General features: G+C 44.5%; 1 protein-coding gene across 1 annotated transcript in view; it reads left to right on the forward strand.

The window, feature by feature from the left end:
• The window catches only part of LOC144781709 (cytochrome P450 2F3-like), a 970074-nt gene that overhangs the window by 554481 nt on the left and 402070 nt on the right, over positions 1 to 13523 (forward strand). The window contains exon 4 of the mRNA XM_078660683.1: positions 12055 to 12261. The gene's annotated coding sequence lies outside the window, so the exon portion shown is untranslated. The remainder of the gene's footprint in view (positions 1 to 12054; positions 12262 to 13523) is intronic.

The raw sequence follows: 13523 nt of genomic DNA on the forward strand, positions 1-13523 counted from the left end.
GCAGTTTTCTTTATTGTGTGCCCAGCACCGCTATCGCCATAACGCATTTCAGCCCACGTGGGGCCTTGATCACATGACGATATATATACCATTACTTACCTTAACCACTTTTACCAAGTCTATACATTTACCACGCTTGCCTTTGCATTGTAATGGCATGCATGGTTTGCAATGGTAAGGTATTGTAACAGCACTTGCGATGTATTGTCATATATTTGCTTGTGCACTTCAGAGAGCTGCTTTGAAGTCGCCCCTACATCAAAGGTACTTTTGTGTATAAGTATTGGTTCTCTATCCCCTAAAATCAGACACTACTCATCTTGTAGCTGAAGCTCTGAATGAGGAACTGCTGTGCTGTTCAAAGGAGTCAACTGGACTGCTGATCTGGAAGGCCTGTTATTCTGTTGTTTGACCTGCTGCCAGGTGCTGGCTGCCTCTGCTGAAGGAGAGCTGGACACTGCTTTCACTCCAAGTGATCTCGAACAGCTTGTAGGCTTACCTCCTGTTGCTTGAGACTCAGGTATATCAAAGTCTTTATCCATGTTCCTGTGCCTTGTTCACTGGAAGTGACCTTGCTATTTGCAATACTGATTTTGACGCATCTCCTGTCTGCATGTAGCAGAACCCGTGCATCAACCCGGTTATAGGAGTAAAATATGCTCATCGTTTTGGAAGCAGCACTTTGCCTCTAGAGAACGATGCATCGGACATCGGATTGCCACCACTGCAGCTTGGTTAGATCGATGCATCCCCTCGACAGTGTGGAAGAATCTGGCACATCAGCTTTGGCATTCGCCTTCAGAACTGATGCATTGTCTTCACTGCGTGGAAAAGATTGACGCATCCTGTGCCTGCAGGACTCGACACCTAAGCATCTAGTTGTTTGCAACCAGGAAAGGTATTTTGTTCACCTGGGCCTTCGTTGGTCCTGTAGCCCGTCATCACTCCATTACGGACCATCCGAACTTTAACTTTGCCCCGTTCCAGCATGACCTAGAGTAACCTTTTTAGTGCTACGTACTGCACATATTCCTTTAAATTCAATATCTCAACTACTATACATTGGAATTTTGTTGGTCTTGTTTTGTCTATGATATAATAATCTATTTTTCTAAATCTATGTGGAGTCTTTTTGTGGTGTACTCATAATCTATTTTTCTAAATCTATGTGGAGTCTTTTTGTGGTGTACTCATTATGTTACTGTGTGAGAGTGTTTGACAAATATTTTACACATTTCCTCATTAGATAAACCTGACTGCTCTTTACCAAGCTACCAGAGGGTGTGCATAGTCATAGTCATAGTCAAAATACTTTATTTGGTTTTACGAATAGCAAATCAGAAAAGCAATATTTCAACAATAAAAGGGACAATTATATAATTAAAAATATGTACATTTAAACTTGTACAAGTAATAAAATAATTCAATCACATGTTAATATAAAACAAGTTAAAAAGCTTTCATCCCAGATGTGCAAACTTAATTCTAGAATTTAGTTGATACCATGACTACAGTACAAGTTTCCATTAGTTCGGGAGGCTTTTTCTCATTTTCAGTGCATTTTTAAAAAAAACAACCACAAATAAAGTGCTTTCTGGGCTCAGCATTTGCAGGAAGCAAAGAGCCGGACGTGCCTGGGTGAAATTCAGTTTTTTTAAAAGAGGTTTTAAAAAGAATCTACGGGGAACATCATAATAATGGCAAAAGAACATAAAGTGCATTAGGTCTTGTGGAGATGAAACATCGCAGCCACAGGGCGGCAATACTTGCCCTTTATGACTTCACTTTGGAACAGCAAGTAGAAGGTGGTAATAGATAAACCTAAATCTGTCTAAAAGAAACCGCTTATGGGATGAAATAGGCCACGTTAGATAAGGTTCCAGCGAGGGGACGGTTTTAAGTAACATAAAGTTATGAACACTAGGTTTAACCAGTTCTGCCCCTTCTCTGTTAAATGTTTGCCATAGGCAAAAGGTTTTATTAACATAGGCCACATCCTCGATGGTAATCGTTTCAGGGCTTAAAAAGAGATCCAGTCATCCAAGGTCGTTAAAGCAGGATTTTAAATATTTTAACCAGGGGATTTTAAGCATGTTATCCAGAGTCAGGGCCTCTTTAAGTAGCTGGTGATTGAGGGTAAGATCATTATTTAGCCAACATTTCATCCAAAAAGCAGATTGCGGATAGCTAACGTGTCACCAATAAATGGGAGCCCAGTTTCTTCATGAAGGATTATATTTGAGGTACCCTTTGGTACTCCCAATAATTGTTTTGGATGCCCTTCACTACTGTATAGCCCCATAGCTCACTGCCATAGCTGCCAATTGCAATACTTTTTGCCTGGTACAGCTTCAGCATTGCAGCAATTGGCCGTTTGCCCATTTTGCTTGCAAAGCTGAAGATGGTGGCATTCGCCTGTGTAATCTCCCCTCTTTTCTTCTCAACTAAAGCAGCCCAACTTAAAAGGTCCTCAAACAAAACTCCCAACCATGAGAAAGTTGTAGTGATGAGCACTTTTCCATTGTTTATCATAAAGGGGAAGTTGCGTTTCGGGCGGGTCCCGACCTGCAAAATGAAAGACTTAGATTTATTTATGGCTAAATCACGTTCAGCCATAAAGCTGTGGAAAGCATTCAGTAAGGAATGCAGGCCTCTGGCAGTTCTAGCCAAGAGGACTGCATCGTCCGCATAGAGGAGGACGGGAAGGCCCCTGCGCCCTATGCAAGGGTAGTCCACCTCGGTTTCAATCAAGAACTTCTCTAACTCGTTAATGTATAGGTTAAAAAGAAATGGCGCCAAAATGCACCCTTGCCTTACTCCCCGGGTAACTGTAAAATCCCTCGATACTCCAAGACCGTGTGAGTATCTAATGTCTGCCCTGGTATCCCTATGTAGATCCCTTAGGAAGTTGACAAGAGTGACATCCACCCCAATGGCGTCCATGGACTGCCACAATTTCCCCCGATTGACACAGTCAAAAGCGGAGGAAAGGTCCATGAACGCCATGTAGATGGCATCCTTGCGAGCTACAGTATACTTCCCAAGGATTATATACAGGTTAAGACATTGGGCCAGAGTAGAATGCCCGGGGCGAAACCTGAACTGAATATCAGAGATCACTCTGTTTTCTTTGGCCCAAGTGGTCGGTCTGTTCAGGACTACCCCTCCCACTACCTTGTCTACAGAATCAATGAGGGAAATTGGTCTGTAGCAGCCAGTGTTATTGCGGTCTCCTTTCTTAAAAACGGGGACAATCGTGGAGGTACTCCACGATTCTGGGCATCCTTCCAACACTGCTGCGTTAAGCACAGCCGTGAGGACTGGGGTCCAGAGAGGTTGATTTGATTTAAAGAGATCTGGGGGCAGGTTATCCGGACCTGGAGCCTTGTTACAGGTCAGGCCGGAGATGCCTTTCTCAACTTCACACATCGTAAACGGGGACAATGTTTCATTACTGCCTTCCAATTTCGGGTATACCTTTAACGTGGTGCAGGTAAATATGGACTCAAAATGGTGTACCAGTCATCTTCTGTGATGTTTGTACCAATAGTATCCGACCCTTCTTTTTCAAATAGGGGTTTGTTAATTATTCCCCAGAATTTCACGCTGTTACTTAATATTTCAGGTTCAAGGAGCTCCTTCCACGTATTATCCTTAATTACCGATTTCTGAGATGCCACAGCCCGTTTACAATTAAGGAGAAGGAGCCTGATTCGAGATTGGTCTCTTGGGATGGACTTCAGACCCACCTTTAACTCTCTTGCCGCTCTCGAACAAGAGCTGTCGAACCACTTGGGGTCTCTGGGTAATAATTGTTTGGAGCGGGTAGATTGCAAGGTTCCCGCCTTTTTAGTAATAACCTTGAAGGCATTAAGTACAATCTCTGGAGAGGAGTCAAATGACATGCATACTGCTAAGTCAGGAGCACAAGATTCCTGGATATTATCATAGAATGCTACCGGATCCACCTGGGACCACTTAAGTCGGCGCCTACAGTCTGTAACTTTCAACGCACCAGGCGCTGCTTTCTTCCCTTGTTGGATCAATAGATCACCACCGAGGCGTACACACAGGGTTATGGTCGCTATATATGCTACATATGCTATATATGCTACATTTGATTTTAAACTCCACAAAGAAAGATTGTAAGCAGGTAGATATAAAATTATGGTCAATGAAAGAACCCCCATTGTGTCCTTTGAAAGAAGGAACAGGCTGTTTACTACGGTCATCTACCAGGGACATGGCTGAGATCAGATCTAATTCATTAAGTAGATTATTGAGCACATCTCCCTGCATCGAGTGCTCGAAATGAAGACCCCCTGTCTTTGCACAACCCAGTTCTCCCATGCAAGTCAGTGCCGGGTCTCCGCACGGCCTCAAGTTAAAATCACCTAATACCATAAGGCAATAAAGAGAAGAGCCACAATGTTGTTTGACAAATTCGCCCAGTAGGGTAATCTTGCAAGATCCCACGGTATGAACTGCATTATAAAAATTAATCAAACAAAGATTTGCATTCCCTTGCTTTAAAACAATAGCTTGGAGAACTGGGTTGGGGGAGCAAATTTCCTTTATTTTACATTTCAGGGCTAAAGATGTATAAATAACCAACCCGCCCTTGGCCCTAGCCCTCAACGAGGGTGATGCGGGAAAGAAGAAAGCTTTGTAGCCCTCTAGGAATAAATTGCATTCCACCATCCAAGTCTTCTGTAAAGAAATCACTGGGTATTGTTTGATAAACCAGACCCACTTTGGGTCAAGAAACTTTCCTGCCAGTCCTGCGATATTCCATGAAATAATGTTATGTACTGCTGTCTCAAGGTATCCTCCGGAGGGGCAGACAAATGAACCTCTGATAGTGCAGAGGTACACACCCTTGGGGATGGCTGCCTATGGTGTAAAAATGGGGTAGATAGCGGTCGATCCTGAGATGCACCAACCAAAACAGTCCCAGGGCTCAGTCAGTCGCACTCTTCTAGACCTGAGAGGGCAGCAATTCTGTTTGACCCCTGGTGAGTTGACGAGGAGGGGTACCCCTCCATGGTAGAAACTCTTGGGATATGTGGGATTGCATGAGGTCTCTCATTTTTCTCTTTCTGGGTGTGTCGGTGGTTGTGGCCATAACGATTATCATTACAGATTAGCACAGGGTTGTAAAAGTAGCCCAAGGGGAGGATCTGGATATTTGGTCCCCTGTGCAGCTGGACAGATCGGGATTCTCTCAGTATTCTTTCCGCTATCATACAGTCATTGAACTTTATGATGATGCAATCCCCCTTCCATGTTTTCCTGGTATTGCCCACCCAGCTCACACGGTGGACCATTGTGATGTTTCGGTCTACCGCCGTGCCCACAGAGGTGTTAGTCGAAAGCCAATGTGTGACCTTATTCTTGAGCTGGCTAAATTCTTCCTTGGTGCCTTGGGGAAGAGGTGGAACGTTCCCCAAGATCACCACCAAAGGTGTCGATTCGGGGGGTAGATTAATAGATACAACTTTTGTGGAAGCAGCAGAATAGTTACCTGCAAGATTACCAGCATTATCTCACAGCGACGGGGAGCCTGTGCCTGTTCTGGGGCTGGGGGAGTACTAGCCCTAGCCCGACATTCCCTAGGTCCACCACTACTTGCCCTGTGTAATTTGAGATCAGGTTTCTATGTCGGTTAAAGAGGGTTGGAATCCCCTGATCAACAGAACGGTGTTGGGAACCTGCAGAGTCTAAACTAGTTGGATCGGTGTTAGTGTTTTTAACAATAACAGGTGGTGAAGCAGGTTTCATGTGCACTACTAGATTCCGTTCTATATCATTTAGTTTAGACACAATAGGTGCCAGTTTTTCCTCTAGTAATTTAATTAGAAAAGATTTCATAGATTCTAGTAAGAGGTGTAAGTCCGGCAGTTCAGTTACCACCTGGGAGCGCCTTGTGACTGGGCTGGTGATGATGGGTTATTGGGTTTAGATTTTTTTGCTTGGTTGACGATAGCTTTGCACTTTCTTTTTCTTGTCCCAATAGAGCTACAGTCATCCCTTTGTCCCTTTGTCGGTAACCAACCCATTATTGCCATCAATATGCATAGCAATATTCTCTTGAACAGGGCCACCCTCCCCTGGGGTGTCACTGGAAGAAGTGACCTGCTTATTTATTATTGTCACTTCAGGGGATAGGGGTCTATGCTGTAACTCCCCTACGCCCTCTATAGCATGTTGTAACTGTTCCACTACGAAAATATCTCCTTCTACAACTGCAGGAAGTGAGGTACCTCCTAATATCAAGGTCTGGGAATCCTTGGAGCCCTTATTAGCATCATTAAGCAAAGGGGACAGGGCGCCTGTAGGAGACCTGGATAAATGTCTATTAACCATCTCGATTTCCTTATCGATGACCAATGCGGCCCTCGAGAAGTAACCGCCATTGTTAAAACAGTAGATTTGGCAGCCCTTGTGGGCCGTCTGCAAGGTACCTGGGTCTTTCTCTTCCCCATATCAACCCCTGTTAGAGAGGGCACCTTACGAGTTAAAAATCAGGAAGTTAAATCACGACGTTCAAATAGCAAAGCAAGTCCGATATGCAGCTGGAGGGGGGTGCGATATATCACTGACAGTGGTTAAATAATATTAACACGGACAGCAATAGAAGTAAAACCAAATAACCTGTCCCAGCCCAGCCTCCTCCGGCCCACGACGGCCACACACGGCCCGCCCTTTGCCCGGGCATAGCCCGTCGCGCATCCCGGGCCGTGAGAGGACGCACACGAATATATTCTCTCGGTGGTTGGAGGGAGGGGCAAGCTGTCTCCCTTAGCCCCGCTGGCTCCTGGACCCCGCAGTTCCTTTGACACAGAGCGAATGTCTCCCGATAAGCAGTTTCAATGTCCTTTTTCTCTGCGAAGGCAGCACGACCACTAGGACACCAGAAGCATTGGCAGCGACACCTGCACCACGGCTATAAGTACAAAAAGGGCCCCCCGGTAGTGCAAAGATCAAGCCTGCGCAGTAGGAAGGATTATGTCACTGGTTAGAGAGCATATGTCAAGGCCCCCCACTCTATTGAGAGTCACAGCAATGGTGTAGCCAATGAGAACCTCAGCCCTTTAGATTTAGAGTGAGAGAGCCGGAATGGGGGTGGGGGTGGGTAGCGACCACGTGGTGCGACGGCGCGCAGTTCCACCAACCCTCCCGGTAGATGCAGGTAATGCCCCTTCGAAGTATACGGTCCACTGCTGGCAAAGTCCTTCCACTCTTTCCTCCTCTCAATTTAGCGACATTACACAGTGTCTGTGGGGCCGCGTTTATCGGGATTTCAGGCAACAGTCCTGAATGTGTGGAAATCACAGGCCCAGCAGCTCCGTTAGTGGGCAAACAGGACAGAACCCTGCGTCCGACACCTCAGCACTCTTTCCGCCACTCAATTGAGCTACGCTGCGCTATGTCTGTGGGAGCCACACCAATAGCGATTGCAGGCAGCGGTCCTGTAAGCAGATAAAGGACAGGCTCAGCAGCTCAATCAATTAGTAAATAGGCCGGCAGCCCGCCCGGGAGGACCCTACAACCCAGCGCTACGCTCCATCGGGGGGGGTCCAATTCAAGTTCAGAGTCAGCTCCACGGGGGATAGAATCGGCGTGGCCCATATGCAACGCCGGAACTGGCCGCTCACGTTGTGCAGTGCTCCGGTCCCCCAGCACAGAGCCGCCTCTCACCTGCCGCTGTTGTCCCCCTCCGATCCTACATGTCCACACACCTTTTCCGGAGCCCCTTGCTCCGTGTTCCGATTCGCGCAGGTTACCATAGCTGCAAGGGCACACGTCTCCTGAGAGTCCGCCAGCTCACTACAGCAGTTTACTCTGCCGCCATTACCGCCGCTCCGCAGCTTGCCACGCGGCATCAATCTCCACCCCCTCCCGTGCCGGGGCGGAATCAGTCCGTCTGCTACACACTTTGGGTGAGCATAGGTTATCTTTTAGTGTGTATCTAGCTTACCCTAACTAGTGAGGTGGCTCCTGCCTGGTTTGGGCTCGTACCTCGTCAACCATATATCCAATTTCTAACAAGCTTTATGCTGCGCTGAAAGATGGAATGTTATATGAAGAGAATCTACAGTACTCCAACAACTGTTTTGACTGTGGCATTGTTTCACAAAAATCTTTTTTCGTTAGGTGGGTTAGTTTGAAGTTGAAGTATGCTTGTGGTGTTGTTTTGGGAGTGGGGTTTATATAATAAGATTTTTTTGTATTGGAAACCAAACACATGTCAGAATATCGGGTGGATGAGAGAGGCACAATTGTGTGTTTTAAGGTAGACCAGCTAGAAGAGGGCTACCGCGATCAGGTAGGGATGCACTTGGACTTGGACTGCTGACCTGAAGTCTGAGAAAATGATACAAAACTAATCTGGAGTTGAGTCATAGGCATGGGATCATCCATGTGAGTTTGCCAGTTTGTGGGGTTGTTTTTATGTCAGAGCGAATCTATTTCCAGTGGTTGGAAGAATGACCATTTGTTGATTGATCTGCCTTCTAAAATTTCAGTTTTTTTGGCAGAGGTATAGTTTTCATGAATGTTTTTGTATTTTCATTGAACAGAATATGACAGTCTTTTTGGCCATGATAAAAAAGCTTGAGGTTTTCGGTGAACGCATGTGATGTGTGCAAAATGTTATTATTTCCAAAAGAATTCTTTGATGATTTGTGGCTTTGATTATCTGAATATGGTCTTCAAGGTTTTGATTTTGTGTCTTAAGGAGTACCAGTGCATCTATAAAATGTGTTGGTCGCCAAACATTCTCCATGTTTACTGATTGTAAGTTTACTTACATTTCAGTTGTTGGAGTACAATGGTTTATGAGGTCTGCTCTGATTTAAAGTAAAACTGTTCAGGGTTAAGTAGGCTGTTCCTTGTTACCTTTACATAAATGTCAATGAGTAAGACAGTGGAATTAGAAGAACATTGAAATTTTGAGTAATGACTCCAAGTGCTTCTGATGAAGTCTTCGGCATATTTTAGGAGTCTTTATGCTATTTTGATGGGTTTGGTTGGACCTTATTTCTAGAAGTCATTTTGTCTGGTCTATATTTGTGGAGGATGCAATATCCATTGGGTATTAGGATCTCGAGGGATGGCGGCAATGTCAAGGGATGCAGAGCAATGTCTCTGTGATAAAAATTATATCAGGATTATGAGAGGTTAGAACATTGGCGATCTCACAAGTGAGTGCTTGGGCAGTTCTTGAATTGATGATTTTGCAGTTCAAGGCTGGTGAGGTGAGCTAAAGTAGGAGTGGGAGATATATGCTAGTGTTGCCACTGAGAATCAGGATGTTGCTATGGATCCTTCACCAAGGGGTTTTAATGGGCAGTTTTGAATGCTTTGGTGTTATGAATCAGGAAAGGTGAGTAGTGGAGTTTTGGTAGACACATATGTAAGGTGGAACAAAACAACTGAAGAAGTGTCTAAAATAATAGAGACATCAGGAGTACAGGTAAGGTGCGGAACAAGTTCTAATATAGTATAGATAAACTCATGGAGAGATTATGGTAATACAAGGGGAAAGATGGTGAAGATAAAATGAAGGAGGTGAGTGGGGGCACTGTATGGGGGTTTACTATTGGTCAAGATCAAAGATGAGGGCTCAGGGATGGTAATTCTACATTATGCAGAGAAAGATTTTTTGACTTACCTCAGCAAACCAGTAGCCATGGAGGAGTGAGGTTGGATGTCTCGTAGTTAAAAGCACAAAGAGAACAAAGAATGTCACTAGGAATGAGGGTGGCATACACAGTGACAGGGATCCTTGGTCAACCAAAATCCTTAGTGGGGTGCATAGCTACTTTTGGATTAATTAGTGACCTCAATGAACCAATATCACTGTTAGAGTAGATCTGGGACTATGGCTTTAAGAATCTTGCAAAGTAATGAAGGGTATAACTTTATTAGGCAAGCTTAGCAGGTAATAAAGATACCTAGTGATTAATAAACATCTTTTTGGTGATCATTACATGTGGAGCATTTTAGACAGTATAGAATACTTTTAAAATGGCTAATGACCCAGGGAAGATGAAGTAGGGAGAGAAGGTGGCAAGATGAGGCTAGTGTAGCTAAATCCTGTACTTGATGCTAAAATCAGTAAAGGGGTGAGTGAGAGCCAGAACAATAGACAATTAATGACTGCATCAGACTGTGCTGCTATCTTTCCTTTGATGTCATATGTTCAAGATGTATATTTAGGCCATCTCTGTGACACCTCTCAATATGGCTGTCAAGTAGAGTACAAGGGCTTCTGATGAACTTGAGGTGTGGAAACCTGCCACTGGTAGGCCCTGGTGTAGGGGAGGCAGAATGAACTTAGCTAACAAGGATGCAGGAAATGCTGGGCAGACAATTGTTATAGCCATGAACCCAATCTGGCAACCAGGTAGAGCTGGAGGAAATCCCCTCAACATTTTAGTTAAAGGTCTTTATGGTGAGGGAGCCTTTAATGGATTTGATGAAGACGAGTGTTCATTTATTGCACCTATGCCAGTAATTGCAAATGGTGTGTAGAGTGAAGTTTGCTACACGTACTGATCACATCACTGGGGCTTAGAATAGGTTCTAGAGACCACAAGCCAAAGTCAATGCCATGGAGGCCCTATCACTATGATCGTCAAGAAGATTTGAAAGAAACTCCCAATGCTGGGACTGACAATGCAGCTGGAGTGTGGTTCACAAGTTTGTTGGAAAAATAGATTCTGGGGGTGTAGGATGGCTGTTGTAGCTGTGATATTTGAAATAGAGCCTGTTCCTATTTCAGAAGGTGGCTTTGCTTTGAAGAGCCTGTGCTCTTAAGTCATCATCCCTTGTTTTCCTTAAGCAGCCATCTTCCAGTTCAGATGGTGAGGAGTTCTCTGAGGCAGTCTTCTTGAGGTCGGAAGCAATGCTGTTGAAGAAGCCAGAATAAATGTATGTGGAATGGGGTCTTCGAAATTTAGAAGATTTTTAGTATGATGGAAGTGGGTTCACTTGTAGTTCTAGAGCCATAATTCAGTTGAACTTGGAATGGCATGGGTGATGGTTTGTCCTTTAAGATGGCCAGCTTGGGTAAAACCTCATGAGTGATAGCACATACATTTATTAGATGTAGACCAGTGAAATGCGTTTGTGATACAATTGCAATATAGAACAAATTATGTTTTAAAACAGTGGTCTTTGGTTGTGTTTTTTATTATACTCAGGTCAATATAGATCAGTAGCGTCATGAGTGTAACAACGTTTTCAGGTTGATCTGAACCCATTTTCAAAGGTATGGTGGAACTTTGTATGTATTCTCCCTGTAAGTGATATAGAAGGTACTTGGAGATTTGCTCAGTGTTAGCCCTGGCAGCTCTTGGTATGGTTTTTCCTGTCTTTTTGCCTCTGACCTTCTGTTGTTGATCGCATGCTGAATCTTGTTTTTTGCTGGTTTTAGAACTCTGTGCACTTTACCACTTCTGTCCAGTGCTAAAGTGCAAGGGCTCTGTGTCTAAAACGTGATGGCAATTGGTTTCTACTTGATTGGCATATTTTATGCACTTGTAATTCCCTAGTACAGTGCACCAGGGGTGCCCAGGGCCTGTAAATCAAATACTACTAGTGGGCCTACAGCACTGATTATGCCGCCCATTCAGTATCCCTGTAAACATGGTTTAGTCCTGCCATTGCATTGTCTCTGAGTGAAGTGTTCAACTGCCATTTTGACCTGGCAAGTGCACCCACTTGCCAGTCCCAAATCTTCCAATTTATTACATGTAATTCACCCCCACTGTAGGTCCCAGGCAGATCAATTAGCAGGGTCCAGTGTGCTTAGTAGGTAGGACCTTTACTGTTGTGTTTCACATGTCCTGGTAGCGAAAAACTGCTAAATCAATGTTTCATTATTGGTATGCCTATCTCTCCTATAAGGTAACATGGGGATTGTTGCCTTGGAACATATTTTAAGTGTAATTTCCAATTGGGAGCAGATAGAGATTTGGAGTTTGGTGTCTCTGGACTCATAGTTTAAAAATACATCTTTTAGTAAAGTTGTTTTTTAAATTGCAGGTTTGAAAATGCCAGTTGTGACCACTCTCTGAAAAGCAGGATGTCTGTGATGGCAATAAAGGAGCCCCTACCTCCTAAGACACCTCTCGAGACTATTGGTTGGTGACAGGAGTCCTAGCAGGTTTCCCAAAAGGGTACGTGGATTGGAGGAGAGGAAAAGACACTGCTACGTCTTGCCACCAGGTCCAGCTGCACACCCTATTCTCAGTGAGTACAAGGATTGTTATCAGTATAATGTCACAGTGTATGTTTTTGGGTGGAATAACGAGACACACATATTAGTATTACACCTCACTGAGCAGTCCAGAGCACTTGCACAAGACTACCATTACACTGTGAGCATAATCATCACCTGACACCTAGGACAGAGTTCCTTAATAATCTCTCTTCATATCATCTTGGGATCTCAGTTGCATCATCATTTGAAGCGAAATGGTCTCAGTGGACTTACAGCATGAACACTTCCCATCAAAGTCATTTACATTCAAGTTGGGTATACCTTATATTCAGGGATTACATCAGGGGCTTGTACATGTACATTCAGTTTGGGTATCTTTAAAGTCAGGGTTCACATCAAAGGCATATACAAGCAGGCCAAGTAAAGAAATCAAATAACGAATAAACAAAAACATACCTGGCAATTCGCTCTCTTAAATGCCTAACCATTCATTTTTTAAAATTTTTTTAAAGACCTTTATTGCACATTGAAGTAAAAGAGCACAGTACATGGCCTACAACCTCTGGGGCCGGCCGCAACATCAGTGAACGTTCTGCAGCGTTATACGCAACAGGACACAGCCTTGTAGCCAACAACCCCGGGGTCCGGTGGCGTAATACCGGGCAACATGTGCAGGAGTAACCAAGTAGTAAGTCCGGAAAATCACAGGTCTAGGTGTTTTCAATTTTTAATGCTATATGAAAACAAATAGTTTCAGGGGCGCTGGATATCAAACAGTGCATCAGATGACTACAGTTCCATATCTTGCCAATTGGAACCATGGTATCCGCACAATTACAGTCATAAATCATAAGTGCACCCCCTGCCGGGGCGACTATGCGACAGTGTAGTAGGTATATTTCAGTGCACTATAGGGTGACACACATGGAAATGGATTCGACAAGAAAGAGCAAGCTTAGAAGCTAACTACTACGGGCGTCCCTACGTGGCCAGCCGCAACCTGACAGCTGGGCAACAAGGTGCCCAATGCGGGACAATCTCCCCGGTGCATCCCCATGGTGAGTCCAATCAGGTACAGTGACAATGCAATGCACATTCAGCCCCGTCTACCAAAACAGGAACCTAAACACTAACAACCTGAACTATACAAGAAAAAAAGAAAAAAAAGAAAAAAAATACAAAGACTGGATGGTGACATACAGTGTGTGTGTGTGTGCAACACGTGTTAGCTAAGAGGCAGGTAGGGGGATCGGTCGCATGTGGCGCGGGGACAGCAGAGGGGGCCGCTCAG

The sequence above is a fragment of the Lissotriton helveticus genome, chromosome 9 (assembly GCF_964261635.1).
Source record: "Lissotriton helveticus chromosome 9, aLisHel1.1, whole genome shotgun sequence".
NCBI lineage: Eukaryota > Metazoa > Chordata > Amphibia > Caudata > Salamandridae > Lissotriton > Lissotriton helveticus.